Here is a 14,622-nt window from a genome sequence, read left to right as displayed (position 1 = left end):
GGAGTCAGTTTTTTCTTTAAAAAAAGTGTTTTTATCTATTTGCACGGTGACCGAAATTAAAAAGTAGTGGTCGGACATAAAATCCCACGTGAAAAAAACGAGTGGCTGCTCATCGTAAGAGTCTTAACAGCGTAGGCGGAGGGAGCGGAATCCCCGGTATCTCACTTTATCGGGTGAGGGGGACGCCGATGTCAGCGCGGGCGGAGCGAGCGGTATCCCCGGTCTCTCACTTTATCCGGTGAGGGGGACGCCGGTGTCAGCGCGGGCGGAGGGAGCGGAATCCCCGGTCTCTCACTTTATCGGGTGAGGGGGACGCCGGTGTCAGCACGGGCGGAGGGAGCGGTATCCCCGGTCTCTCACTTTATCGGGTGAGGGGGACGCCGGTGTCAGCGCGGGCGGAGGGAGCGGTATCCCCGGTCTCTCACTTTATCGGGTGGGGGGGACGCCGGTGTCAGCGCGGGCGGAGGGAGCGGTATCCCCGGTCTCTCACTTTATCGGGTGAGGGGGACGCCGGTGTCAGCGCGGGCGGAGGGAGCGGAATCCCCGGTCTCTCACTTTATCGGGTGAGGGGTACGCCGGTGTCAGCGCGGGCGGAGGGAGCGGAAACCCCGGTCTCTCACTTTATCGGGTGAGGGGGACGCCGGTGTCAGCGCGGGCGGAGGGAGCGGTATCCCCGGTCTCTCACTTTATCGGGTGAGGGGGACGCCGGTGTCAGCGCGGGCGGAGGGAGCGGAATCCCCGGTCTCTCACTTTATCGGGTGAGGGGGACGCCGGTGTGAGCGCGGGCGGAGGGAGAGGTATCCCCGGTCTCTCACTTTATCGGGTGAGGGGGACGCCGGTGTCAGCGCGGGCGGAGGGAGCGGTATCCCCGGTCTCTCACTTTATCGGGTGAGGGGGACGCCGGTGTCAGCGCGGGCGGAGGGAGAGGTATCCCCGGTCTCTCACTTTATCGGGTGAGGGGGACGCCGGTGTGAGCGCGGGCGGAGGGAGCGGTATCCCCGGTCTCTCACTTTATCGGGTGAGGGGGACGCCGGTGTCAGCGCGGGCGGAGGGAGCGGAATCCCCGGTCTCTCACTTTATCGGGTGAGGGGGACGCCGGTGTCAGCGCGGGCGGAGGGAGCGGAATCCCCGGTCTCTCACTTTATCGGGTGAGGGGGACGCCGATGTCAGCGCGGGCGGAGGGAGCGGAATCCCCGGTCTCTCACTTTATCGGGTGAGGGGGACGCCGGTGTCAGCGCGGGCGGAGGGAGCGGAATCCCCGGTCTCTCACTTTATCGGGTGAGGGGGACGCCGGTGTCAGCGCGGGCGGAGGGAGCGGTATCCCCGGTCTCTCACTTTATCGGGTGAGGGGGACGCCGATGTCAGCGCGGGCGGAGGGAGCGGAATCCCCGGTATCTCACTTTATCGGGTGAGGGGGACGCCGATGTCAGCGCGGGCGGAGGGAGCGTAATCCCCGGTATCTCACTTTATCGGGTGAGGGGGACGCCGATGTCAGCGCGGGCGGAGCTAGCGGTATCCCCGGTCTCTCACTTTATCGGGTGTGGGGGACGCCGATGTCAGCGCAGGCGGAGAGAGCGGTATCCCCGGTCTCTCACTTTATCGGGTGAGGGGGACGCCGATGTCAGCAGAAGCGGAGGGAGCGGAATCCCCGGTCTCTCACTTTATCGGGTGAGGGGGACGCCGGTGTCAGCGCGGGCGGAGGGAGAGGTATCCCCGGTCTCTCACTTTATCGGGTGAGGGGGACGCCGATGTCAGCGCGGGCGGAGGGAGCGGTATCCCCGGTCTCTCACTTTATCGGGTGAGGGGGACGCCGGTGTCAGCGCGGGCGGAGGGAGAGGTATCCCCGGTCTCTCACTTTATCGGGTGAGGGGGACGCCGGTGTCAGCGCGGGCGGAGGGAGAGGTATCCCCGGTCTCTCACTTTATCGGGTGAGGGGGACGCCGGTATCAGCGCGGGCGGAGGGAGAGGTATCCCCGGTCTCTCACTTTATCGGGTGAGGGGGACGCCGGTGTCAGCGCGGGCGGAGGGAGCGGAATCCCCGGTCTCTCACTTTATCGGGTGAGGGGGACGCCGGTGTCAGCGCGGGCGGAGGGAGCGGTATCCCCGGTCTCTCACTTTATCGGGTGAGGGGGACGCCGGTGTGAGCGCGGGCGGAGGGAGCGGTATCCCCGGTCTCTCACTTTATCGGGTGAGGGGGACGCCGGTGTCAGCGCGGGCGGAGGGAGCGGTATCCCCGGTCTCTCACTTTATCGGGTGAGGGGGACGCCGGTGTCAGCGCGGGCGGAGGGAGAGGTATCCCCGGTCTCTCACTTTATCGGGTGAGGGGGACGCCGGTGTGAGCGCGGGCGGAGGGAGCGGTATCCCCGGTCTCTCACTTTATCGGGTGAGGGGGACGCCGGTGTCAGCGCGGGCGCAGGGAGCGGAATCCCCGGTCTCTCACTTTATCGGGTGAGGGGGACGCCGGTGTCAGCGCGGGCGGAGAGAGCGGTATCCCCGGTCTCTCACTTTATCGGGTGAGGGGGACGCCGGTGTCAGCGCGGGCGGAGGGAGAGGTATCCCCGGTCTCTCACTTTATCGGGTGAGGGGGACGCCGGTGTCAGCGCGGGCGGAGGGAGCGGAATCCCCGGTCTCTCACTTTATCGGGTGTGGGGGACGCCGGTGTCAGCGCGGGCGGAGGGAGCGGAATCCCCGGTCTCTCACTTTATCGGGTGAGGGGGACGCCGGTGTCAGCGCGGGCGGAGGGAGCGGTATCCCCGGTCTCTCACTTTATCGGGTGAGGGGGACACCGATGTCAGCGCAGGCGGAGCTAGCGGTATCCCCGGTCTCTCACTTTATCGGGTGAGGGGGACGCCGGTGTCAGCGCGGGCGGAGAGCGCGGAATCCCCGGTCTCTCACTTTATCGGGTGAGGGGGACGCCGGTGTCAGCGCGGGCGGAGGGAGCGGAATCCCCGGTCTCTCACTTTATCGGGTGAGGGGGACGCCGGTGTCAGCGCGGGCGGAGGGAGAGGTATCCCCGGTCTGTCACTTTATCGGGTGAGGGGGACGCCGGTGTCAGCGCGGGCGGAGGGAGCGGAATCCCCGGTCTCTCACTTTATCGGGTGAGGGGGACGCCGGTGTCAGCGCGGGCGGAGGGAGAGGAATCCCCGGTCTCTCACTTTATCGGGTGAGGGGGACGCCGGTGTCAGCGCGGGCGGAGGGAGCGGTATCCCCGGTCTCTCACTTTATCGGGTGAGGGGGACGCCGGTGTCAGCGCGGGCGGAGGGAGCGGTATCCCCGGTCTCTCACTTTATCGGGTGAGGGGGACGCCGATGTCAGCGAGGGCGGAGAGAGCGGTATCCCCGGTCTCTCACTTTATCGGGTGAGGGGGACGCCGGTGTCAGCGCGGGCGGAGGGAGAGGTATCCCCGGTCTCTCACTTTATCGGGTGAGGGGGACGCCGGTGTCAGCGCGGGCGGAGGGAGCGGAATCCCCGGTCTCTCACTTTATCGGGTGAGGGGGACGCCGGTGTCAGCGCGGGCGGAGGGAGCGGAATCCCCGGTCTCTCACTTTATCGGGTGAGGGGGACGCCGGTGTCAGCGCGGGCGGAGGGAGCGGAATCCCCGGTCTCTCACTTTATCGGGTGAGGGGGACGCCGGTGTCAGCGCGGGCGGAGGGAGAGGTATCCCCGGTCTCTCACTTTATCGGGTGAGGGGGACGCCGGTGTCAGCGCGGGCGGAGGGAGCGGTATCCCCGGTCTCTCACTTTATCGGGTGAGGGGGACGCCGGTGTCAGCGCGGGCGGAGGGAGCGGTATCCCCGGTCTCTCACTTTATCGGGTGAGGGGGACGCCGGTGTCAGCGCGGGCGGAGGGAGCGGTATCCCCGGTCTCTCACTTTATCGGGTGAGGGGGACGCCGGTGTCAGCGCGGGCGGAGGGAGCGGAATCCCCGGTCTCTCACTTTATCGGGTGAGGGGGACGCCGGTGTCAGCGCGGGCGGAGGGAGCGGAATCCCCGGTCTCTCACTTTATCGGGTGAGGGGGACGCCGGTGTCAGCGCGGGCGGAGGGAGCGGAATCCCCGGTCTCTCACTTTATCGGGTGAGGGGGACGCCGGTGTCAGCGCGGGCGGAGGGAGCGGAATCCCCGGTCTCTCACTTTATCGGGTGAGGGGGACGCCGGTGTCAGCGCGGGCGGAGGGAGCGGTATCCCCGGTCTCTCACTTTATCGGGTGAGGGGGACGCCGGTGTCAGCGCGGGCGGAGGGAGAGGAATCCGCGGTCTCTCACTTTATCGGGTGAGGGGGACGCCGGTGTCAGCGCGGGCGGAGGGAGAGGAATCCGCGGTCTCTCACTTTATCGGGTGAGGGGGACGCCGGTGTCAGCGCGGGCGGAGGGAGCGGAATCCCCGGTCTCTCACTTTATCGGGTGAGGGGGACGCCGATGTCAGCGCGGGCGGAGGGAGCGGAATCCCCGGTCTCTCACTTTATCGGGTGAGGGGGACGCCGATGTCAGCGCGGGCGGAGGGAGCGGAATCCCCGGTCTCTCACTTTATCGGGTGAGGGGGACGCCGATGTCAGCGCGGGCGGAGGGAGCGGAATCCCCGGTCTCGCACTTTATCGGGTGAGGGGGACGCCGATGTCAGCGCGGGCGGATGGAGCGTAATCCCCGGTCTCTCACTTTATCGGGTGAGGGGGACGCCGATGTCAACGCGGGCGGATGGAGCGTAATCCCCGGTCTCTCACTTTATCGGGTGAGGGGGACGCCGATGTCAGCGCGGACGGAGGGAGAGGTATCCCCGGTCTCTCACTTTATCGGGTGAGGGGGACGCCGATGTCAGCGCGGGCGGAGGGAGCGGTATCCCCGGTCTCTCACTTTATCGGGTGAGGGGGACGCCGATGTCAGCGCGGGCGGAGGGAGCGGAATCCCCGGTCTCTCACTTTATCGGGTGAGGGGGACGCCGGTGTCAGAGCGGGCGGAGGGAGCGGAATCCCCGGTCTCTCACTTTATCGGGTGAGGGGGACGCCGGTGTCAGCGCGGGCGGAGGGAGCGGCATCCCCGGTCTCTCACTTTATCGGGTGAGGGGGACGCCGGTGTCAGCGCGGGCGGAGGGAGAGGCATCCCCGGTCTCTCACTTTATCGGGTGAGGGGGACGCCGGTGTCAGCGCGGGCGGAGGGAGCGGAATCCCCGGTCTCTCACTTTATCGGGTGAGGGGGACGCCGGTGTCAGCGCGGGCGGAGGGAGCGGAATCCCCGGTCTCTCACTTTATCGGGTGAGGGGGACGCCGGTGTCAGCGCGGGCGGAGGGAGCGGAATCCCCGGTCTCTCACTTTATCGGGTGAGGGGGACGCCGGTGTCAGCGCGGGCGGAGGGAGCGGAATCCCCGGTCTCTCACTTTATCGGGTGAGGGGGACGCAGGTGTCAGCGCGGGCGGAGGGAGCGGAATCCCCGGTCTCTCACTTTATCGGGTGAGGGGGACGCCGGTGTCAGCGCGGGCGGAGGGAGCGGAATCCCCGGTCTCTCACTTTATCGGGTGAGGGGGACGCCGGTGTCAGCGCGGGCGGAGGGAGCGGAATCCCCGGTCTCTCACTTTATCGGGTGAGGGGGACGCCGGTGTCAGCGCGGGCGGAGGGAGCGGAATCCCCGGTCTCTCACTTTATCGGGTGAGGGGGACGCCGGTGTCAGCGCGGGCGGAGGGAGCGGAATCCCCGGTCTCTCACTTTATCGGGTGAGGGGGACGCCGGTGTCAGCGCGGGCGGAGGGAGCGGAATCCCCGGTCTCTCACTTTATCGGGTGAGGGGGACGCCGGTGTCAGCGCGGGCGGAGGGAGCGGAATCCCCGGTCTCTCACTTTATCGGGTGAGGGGGACGCCGGTGTCAGCGCGGGCGGAGGGAGCGGAATCCCCGGTCTCTCACTTTATCGGGTGAGGGGGACGCCGGTGTCAGCGCGGGCGGAGGGAGCGGAATCCCCGGTCTCTCACTTTATCGGGTGAGGGGGACGCCGGTGTCAGCGCGGGCGGAGGGAGCGGAATCCCCGGTCTCTCACTTTATCGGGTGAGGGGGACGCCGGTGTCAGCGCGGGCGGAGGGAGCGGAATCCCCGGTCTCTCACTTTATCGGGTGAGGGGGACGCCGGTGTCAGCGCGGGCGGAGGGAGCGGAATCCCCGGTCTCTCACTTTATCGGGTGAGGGGGACGCCGGTGTCAGCGCGGGCGGAGGGAGCGGAATCCCCGGTCTCTCACTTTATCGGGTGAGGGGGACGCCGGTGTCAGCGCGGGCGGAGGGAGCGGAATCCCCGGTCTCTCACTTTATCGGGTGAGGGGGACGCCGGTGTCAGCGCGGGCGGAGGGAGCGGAATCCCCGGTCTCTCACTTTATCGGGTGAGGGGGACGCCGGTGTCAGCGCGGGCGGAGGGAGCGGAATCCCCGGTCTCTCACTTTATCGGGTGAGGGGGACGCCGGTGTCAGCGCGGGCGGAGGGAGCGGAATCCCCGGTCTCTCACTTTATCGGGTGAGGGGGACGCCGGTGTCAGCGCGGGCGGAGGGAGCGGAATCCCCGGTCTCTCACTTTATCGGGTGAGGGGGACGCCGGTGTCAGCGCGGGCGGAGGGAGCGGAATCCCCGGTCTCTCACTTTATCGGGTGAGGGGGACGCCGGTGTCAGCGCGGGCGGAGGGAGCGGATACCCCGGTCTCTCACTTTATCGGGTGAGGGGGACGCCGGTGTCAGCGCGGGCGGAGGGAGCGGAAACCCCGGTCTCTCACTTTATCGGGTGAGGGGGACGCGGGTGTCAGCGCGGGCGGAGGGAGCGGAATCCCCGGTCTCTCACTTTATCGGGTGAGGGGGACGCGGGTGTCAGCGCGGGCGGAGGGAGCGGAATCCCCGGTCTCTCACTTTATCGGGTGAGGGGGACGCGGGTGTCAGCGCGGGCGGAGGGAGCGGTATCCCCGGTCTCTCACTTTATCGGGTGAGGGGGACGCGGGTGTCAGCGCGGGCGGAGGGAGCGGTATCCCCGGTCTCTCACTTTATCGGGTGAGGGGGACGACGGTGTCAGCGCGGGCGGAGGGAGCGGAATCCCCGGTCTCTCACTTTATCGGGTGAGGGGGACGCCGGTGTCAGCGCGGGCGGAGGGAGCGGAATCCCCGGTCTCTCACTTTATCGGGTGAGGGGGACGCCGGTGTCAGCGCGGGCGGAGGGAGCGGTATCCCCGGTCTCTCACTTTATCGGGTGAGGGGGACGCCGGTGTCAGCGCGGGCGGAGGGAGCGGAATCCCCGGTCTCTCACTTTATCGGGTGAGGGGGACGCCGGTGTCAGCGCGGGCGGAGGGAGCGGTATCCCCGGTCTCTCACTTTATCGGGTGAGGGGGACGCCGGTGTCAGCGCGGGCGGAGGGAGCGGTATCCCCGGTCTCTCACTTTATCGGGTGAGGTGGACGCCGGTGTCAGCGCGGGCGGAGGGAGCGGAATCCCCGGTCTCTCACTTTATCGGGTGAGGGGGACGCCGGTGTCAGCGCGGGCGGAGGGAGCGGAATCCCCGGTCTCTCACTTTATCGGGTGAGGGGGACGCCTGTGTCAGCGCGGGCGGAGGGAGCGGAATCCCCGGTCTCTCACTTTATCGGGTGAGGGGGACGCCGGTGTCAGCGCGGGCGGAGGGAGCGGAATCCCCGGTCTCTCACTTTATCGGGTGAGGGGGACGCCGGTGTCAGCGCGGGCGGAGGGAGCGGAATCCCCGGTCTCTCACTTTATCGGGTGAGGGGGACGCCGGTGTCAGCGCGGGCGGAGGGAGCGGAATCCCCGGTCTCTCACTTTATCGGGTGAGGGGGACGCCGGTGTGAGCGCGGGCGGAGGGAGAGGTATCCCCGGTCTCTCACTTTATCGGGTGAGGGGGACGCCGGTGTCAGCGCGGGCGGAGGGAGCGGTATCCCCGGTCTCTCACTTTATCGGGTGAGGGGGACGCCGGTGTCAGCGCGGGCGGAGGGAGCGGTATCCCCGGTCTCTCTCTTTATCGGGTGAGGGGGACGCCGGTGTCAGCGCGGGCGGAGGGAGCGGTATCCCCGGTCTCTCACTTTATCGGGTGAGGGGGACGCCGGTGTGAGCGCGGGCGGAGGGAGCGGTATCCCCGGTCTCTCACTTTATCGGGTGAGGGGGACGCCGGTGTGAGCGCGGGCGGAGGGAGCGGAATCCCCGGTCTCTCACTTTATCGGGTGAGGGGGACGCCGGTGTCAGCGCGGGCGGAGGGAGCGGAATCCCCGGTCTCTCACTTTATCGGGTGAGGGGGACGCCGGTGTCAGCGCGGGCGGAGGGAGCGGAATCCCCGGTCTCTCACTTTATCGGGTGAGGGGGACGCCGGTGTCAGCGCGGGCGGAGGGAGCGGAATCCCCGGTCTCTCACTTTATCGGGTGAGGGGGACGCCGGTGTCAGCGCGGGCGGAGGGAGCGGAATCCCCGGTCTCTCACTTTATCGGGTGAGGGGGACGCCGGTGTCAGCGCGGGCGGAGGGAGCGGAATCCCCGGTCTCTCACTTTATCGGGTGAGGGGGACGCCGGTGTCAGCGCGGGCGGAGGGAGCGGAATCCCCGGTCTCTCACTTTATCGGGTGAAGGGGACGCCGGTGTCAGCGCGGGCGGAGGGAGCGGAATCCCCGGTCTCTCACTTTATCGGGTGAGGGGGACGCCGGTGTCAGCGCGGGCGGAGGGAGCGGAATCCCCGGTCTCTCACTTTATCGGGTGAGGGGGACGCCGGTGTCAGCGCGGGCGGAGGGAGCGGAATCCCCGGTCTCTCACTTTATCGGGTGAGGGGGACGCCGGTGTCAGCGCGGGCGGAGGGAGCGGAATCCCCGGTCTCTCACTTTATCGGGTGAGGGGGACGCCGGTGTCAGCGCGGGCGGAGGGAGCGGAATCCCCGGTCTCTCACTTTATCGGGTGAGGGGGACGCCGGTGTCAGCGCGGGCGGAGGGAGCGGTATCCCCGGTCTCTCACTTTATCGGGTGAGGGGGACGCCGGTGTCAGCGCGGGCGGAGGGAGCGGTATCCGCGGTCTCTCACTTTATCGGGTGAGGGGGACGCCGATGTCAGCGCGGGCGGAGGGAGCGGAATCCCCGGTCTCTCACTTTATCGGGTGAGGGGGACGCCGATGTCAGCGCGGGCGGAGGGAGCGGAATCCCCGGTCTCTCACTTTATCGGGTGAGGGGGACGCCGATGTCAGCGCAGGAGGAGTGAGCGGAATCCCCTGTCTCTCATTTTATCGGGTGAGGGTCTCTCACTTTGTCAGCGCGGGTGAGTTTTTCTCATATCAAATTTGTTTGAATTACTTGCATGTTTATGAATAAGAAGTAAGGCGCAGATGCGGTGTTACTTTTGTTTATTCTTACAGACAATAATACAAGAAGTGCCCCCAGTACCCCCAGTGCCGAAGACGACACAGGCGGCGATGGTGCTGCTGTGTCGAGCACATCTTTGGGCGCTGGATGCACACATTCCCGTGTCTCGGAAACCAGGGGCGACCATCCGGCCGTGTGCTGACTGAAGCTGTGCTGAAATCATAAAATGCAATAGTCAGTGCTGTAAGAGATGTTGCCAATGAATTAAAACTTCTAAATGATACGCTGTGTGATATTAACAACAAATTAAAAGAATGTTTAAAAAATAAATGCGGTGTTTGGTTACCTGTGTCAGGGTAAACAGAACAGAGAATGCAAGCCGAGAGGCACTTTATTAGTGAAAACCAAACTGAGGCACCAGAAGGAATAGGCGAGAGACAAGGTCGAAAAACGGGCAGGGAGGTCGTAAGCCGGGGGGTCAGTCCTACAAGGAGGCACGAGACAGGAACACACAAGGGCACGGGAACGGGACGAGCCGGAGCAGGCAGGGTAGAGGGGTCAGGTGCGGGAACGGGTCTGGAACGGGAGAGAGAGAGAGGTAAGGAGAGAACACGAGGTAAACAGACAGGGTCAGGTAGCAGGGAGAGACAATCGACAAGAAAGTGCTTAGCAAGGCTTCTATACATCAGCGCAATACTTCGCACTGGGCTGGTGACTTCTGGCTGGCTTTATACCTAGGCTTATTACTCATAAAGAGCCACTACTGGTGGTGTCCGCCTGTGTGGGCGTGACAACCTGCTTTACATTCTTGCTATTACATTCTTGCTGTAGTCAAAGCTAAAAGCAGCGCTGTCTTAAGGGAGAGATATTTCAACCCCACCCCGTCCAAAGGCTCAGAAGGGTGATGATCCAAGGCATCTAACACCATAGACAGATCCCACAATAGGACTGACAGCTAAGAAACTGGGTGTTTCCGACGGGCAGCCTTCATGAAACGGCAGATCAGGGGATGCTGTCCAGCCGGCTTCTCACCAAACCCCACATGACAGGCTGAAATCGCAGCCAGATACACTTTAATTGCGGAATTGCTTTCCCTTTTTCCAACAAATCCTGCAGAAAACAGAGGATTTCCACTACCGAACACTGAAAAGGAGCAGTCGGTCTCTGTATGAGTATAACTCTCGAGGACACCCCCCTTAAAGGGATGCCCGACTCGAGAGCTACCCTGGTACACCACTGGTGAAGCACCTTCACCGGCCAGCTGAGATGACGGCGAGGGCAAAGACCTAATTGCGCCACCCAGCGCTGAAAGTCCCTCATCATGAGGAGACCTAGATGCATCACAGATATCACTGACGCCATTAGCCCCAGCAGACGCAGGCAGAGTCTGTACAAAACCACTTTCCCTAACTGAAAGCGGGCGAGACATTGCATAAAAGACACTATCCTCCTCTCCACTAACGTAACCCGAAATGAGAGGGAGTCTGTACGGAGGCCCCGTGAGCTGCAAGGGGGTCAGATGGCTCTTGATCCTGAAACCCAGATCCTTTGAACGGGAGCATATTACAGTTTTTGTCCATTGCTTGAACACATTTTGCAAAACTTGGCTCATGGTGCCAAAACTCTACACACAAGGAAGTAAGGAAAAACACTGGGAAATAAACCATTCACATCTATGCCAAATACAAACTCTGCCATCAAAACTGAACAATCCTTTGTCAAAACCTCACTTTGATGACTAAATGATGCCCACTTCCACATGTCAATACACTCTCATATCAGCGGCAACACACTAGTCTACTTTATATAAAACACTGCAGTCTTTCACTTTTACTGTTTTTATTCAGTTACAATTCCAAATGTTTCACATAATTCCAAAAATAAAATACTGAAATCAAAATACTGCAATTACATTACAGTAGTGAAATTTATATGACAGGAAATTCAGTTAAAGCAAAAATAAAACAAACTGAACTTCACACAAAAGAAGTTACATGTATGGATCCTGCTGTCTGTCGGGGTCGGGCCACAGGACCTCGTCCACATCGCAAGCAATATTTTCTCTGGCTAAACATCGGGGAAAAAATCCCCTTGTGTGTCTAATCCATCCCTGAATTGACCTGATTTCAATATCCCCGCAGGCCTGTTCCATTGCTTGTAAAAGTGGCATTCGGGCGTGGGGTTGGCGGTCATATACGCGCCATCTCCATGCTGAAAAAAACTCCTCTATAGGATTCAAAAATGGGGAGTAAGGGGGCAAGTACACCACTTCAAATCCTTCATGATTAGTAAACCAGTCTTGGACCAGAGCAGCCCGGTGGAAACTAACATTGTAACAGTACATGTACGTAACATATACATGTAAGATGAGACAGTACTGTAAATACTCAAGCTACATTACTGTAGTAGAGGAATTGAAGACATACCTGTTTTCCTGTCGGAATGTCCTTATGATGGATGCGACCGTGAAACGGCTAAGATTGGGGTGGACTCTCTGTCCAGCTTCCCTCATAGTCAGACCATGGTTTATGACATGGTCCACCAAAGTTGCCCTAATGTCATCAGAAATGATGGTCTTTGCACTGCCTCTTCGTCCACGTCCTCCTCTTCCTCTGCCTCTAGCTCTCCCTCCCTCCATGCTGGCAAGTTCTCCAAAATGGCTTAGCTAAGGCCTTTTTGTAGCTGACTGATTGGTGTTCAGTTTTGTTAGTATATGTTTTCAGGTGTGTGTCTAATTGTTTTCAATGACAGACTGTGTTTTGTATTTTGAATAGATGTGTTTTCCCAATGGTACTGCGAGATTTCATTTTTGAACAAAGTGTCTTGTGTATGAAATAGTGTGTTGTGAGCAGGAGCAAGTGTGTTGTAGACAGGAGCTAGTGTTTTGCAGAATTGCAACCAGAGTGCAAAGCAGCACTTTTGTTTAAGGTATGGTTACACTTTGTTTAAGGAACAGCCACAACAACTTCAAGTTGGGTTCCTTTGGTTTTAGCATCTGTCAATAGTGTTTAAGCAATTGGTAAAAACTGTAAATAGTCGTCTACAGTATGTAGGACAATATCCTGAAGCCGTTGTTTCTCAATGGTGCCAGAGCCTCCACACACTTGCTGAACACCCTCGGGGCTAGAGACCATACGAATGGGATCGACTGATATTCGTAGGCTGTGCCTCGGTATGTGAACCTGAGGAACTTCTTTCGTCATGAACCAATTCGTCTGGACGAATCGACTGACAGAGGATTTTGTGTGTCAGCATCCTGAAAGTGTTCAGCACACGGAGGTCCAATATAGGGTGAAGGGAAGAGCTCTCATTTTTTTGGAATGAAAAACTAACGGGAATAAAAACCCTGCCGGCTTTCCCTTTCTGGGACAACTCTGATCGCTCGCTTGCGTAGCATGGACGAAATCTCGTCCTCTAGGACCTGAGCTGCATCGCCGTCAGCTACAGAGACTAACACACCGCTGAACCTGGGTGGCCTCATAGCAAACTGTAGCCTGTAACCTCGAGAAATTGTGAACAAAACCCCTGGGTGCAGCACACATGAGGCCACTTCATTACCTGAGCAGACAGCGGTCCCTTGAAAAGTTCTGCATCTGCGGCGTCTGGTGATGATGTCACCACCACCCCGGGGGAAGAGAGACTCCAGACTGAGAAGCCAGAGCTCCCCCTGGTGATGGAGTTCGGGAAAGATTTTTTACATCTTCTTTTCTGAAGAGTGGGGAGCAAGTTGCCCTCGGCTTCCGGCCTGGCTGCGACAATGCACACTTTATTTTTGTTTCCCCCGAACTGAAAATTGCTTGGTGACACCTAGCCACAGAACTCTCGGTTAGCCGCCCTTGGCTGCTGAGCCGCCTGCTGTCTACCAGGAGCTGGACGCTGGACCTGCCTCCCTCTAGCCATAGCTGCTGCTGCTGCAAAGCTGGATCTGGCTGTCTGAGGGGGGCGAGGTGGCTGTTTGCCAGGTAGACAGAGGTTAAAGGCCTCATCCTCCTGCTTCCTGAGGGAGCTGGTTTCCCTCATTTTATCCAGGGCTGGGCCAAAAAGACCTTTGGTGGGGTCATAGGCTGCATCCCCCAAGGCAGAGAGGCTCAACCAGAGGGCTCTCTCACCTGACACAGCCAAGCCCATCACCCGGCCACAGCCTTGTACTGCTCCCCGGGAGGAGCGCGGCAGAAGGTCATTCACCACACAAATCTCACCCCAAAGGACCGGGTTTGGCACCCCCGAGTCCAGCTGCTGGCCCATCTCCTCCAAAATCTCAGCCTGATATGCAGATAGCAATGTAACTGCATTCAGAGAACACACTGACTGTGCAGCATATGTACAGATGTAGCCCCTTGAATTCCCCCCCTCAGCCGGCTGCCTGCCAGTTGCCTGCCAAAAGCCAGCCAAAGGGACTGACCCCCCTCCTTCTGGGGGTGTGCCTAAATTATCATCTAAACCCGCCCATTTATTCACTTGCAGGGTGTTACCATGAGATGGCGCTTTCTTTACAAAAACACATTTTAGTTGTGGTCACAAGTTTACATACAACAGGTATCAACCAGAATCTTTTGGTAGCCATTAGCAAGCCTCTGGCATAATTCTGGCTGAATATTTGACCACTCTTCTTTGCAGAATTTCTAGTTCATTTAAACTAGTTGGGTTCCAGGCACAGGCCTGGCTTTTCAGCATAACCCACAACTGTTTTGAAGCTTGGCATCCTGATCAGGAGTGACAATTTATATAAAAACATAAGAACATAAGAAATGTATAAACGAGAGGAGGCCATTCAGCCCATCAGGCTCATTTGAGGAGAACTGTAATAGCTCAGCAACTAATAGCTAACTAATTTGTTGTTCTAATATTCATTTATTGTATTGTATTATTCCTGTAATATAATGTGATTGCACATTTTATACTTCAACGTTTAATCTGTTGCATGTTATAAACTGTGAAAAGGCTGGTATTGTGTGTTTTCTTACAGTTTTTTTTCATTTGCTAAGACAGTAGCATAGATTCTACTCTGTCTCTTCACATACATGATCCATCCTTGGCATTGCTCTGGAGAAATATCTTGGCATACAGCATTCATTGTTTGATCTTGTGTCAATTAACATAATTTGTTTATTTTATGTGGTTTTTACAATCTATTTTAGAAAGGGTCTTGATAGTAATTTAGTAAAATGATATATTTCAGTTTTGACTGTTTTACTAGCAGTTTTAGGGTCAGTATGTACTTATGTGCAAAATGGCCTCTGATAAATTAATTGAAGAATAAATTTTGAAGAATTTAGCTATTGATTGCATTTTGTATGAAAGCAAAGCAAAACGCAAAGCTTAACAGTTTAGCCCACATAAGC

Source organism: Brienomyrus brachyistius, unplaced genomic scaffold (assembly GCF_023856365.1).
Source record: "Brienomyrus brachyistius isolate T26 unplaced genomic scaffold, BBRACH_0.4 scaffold34, whole genome shotgun sequence".
Classification (NCBI taxonomy): Eukaryota; Metazoa; Chordata; class Actinopteri; order Osteoglossiformes; family Mormyridae; genus Brienomyrus; species Brienomyrus brachyistius.
Note: the sequence above shows the minus strand (reverse complement) of the source record.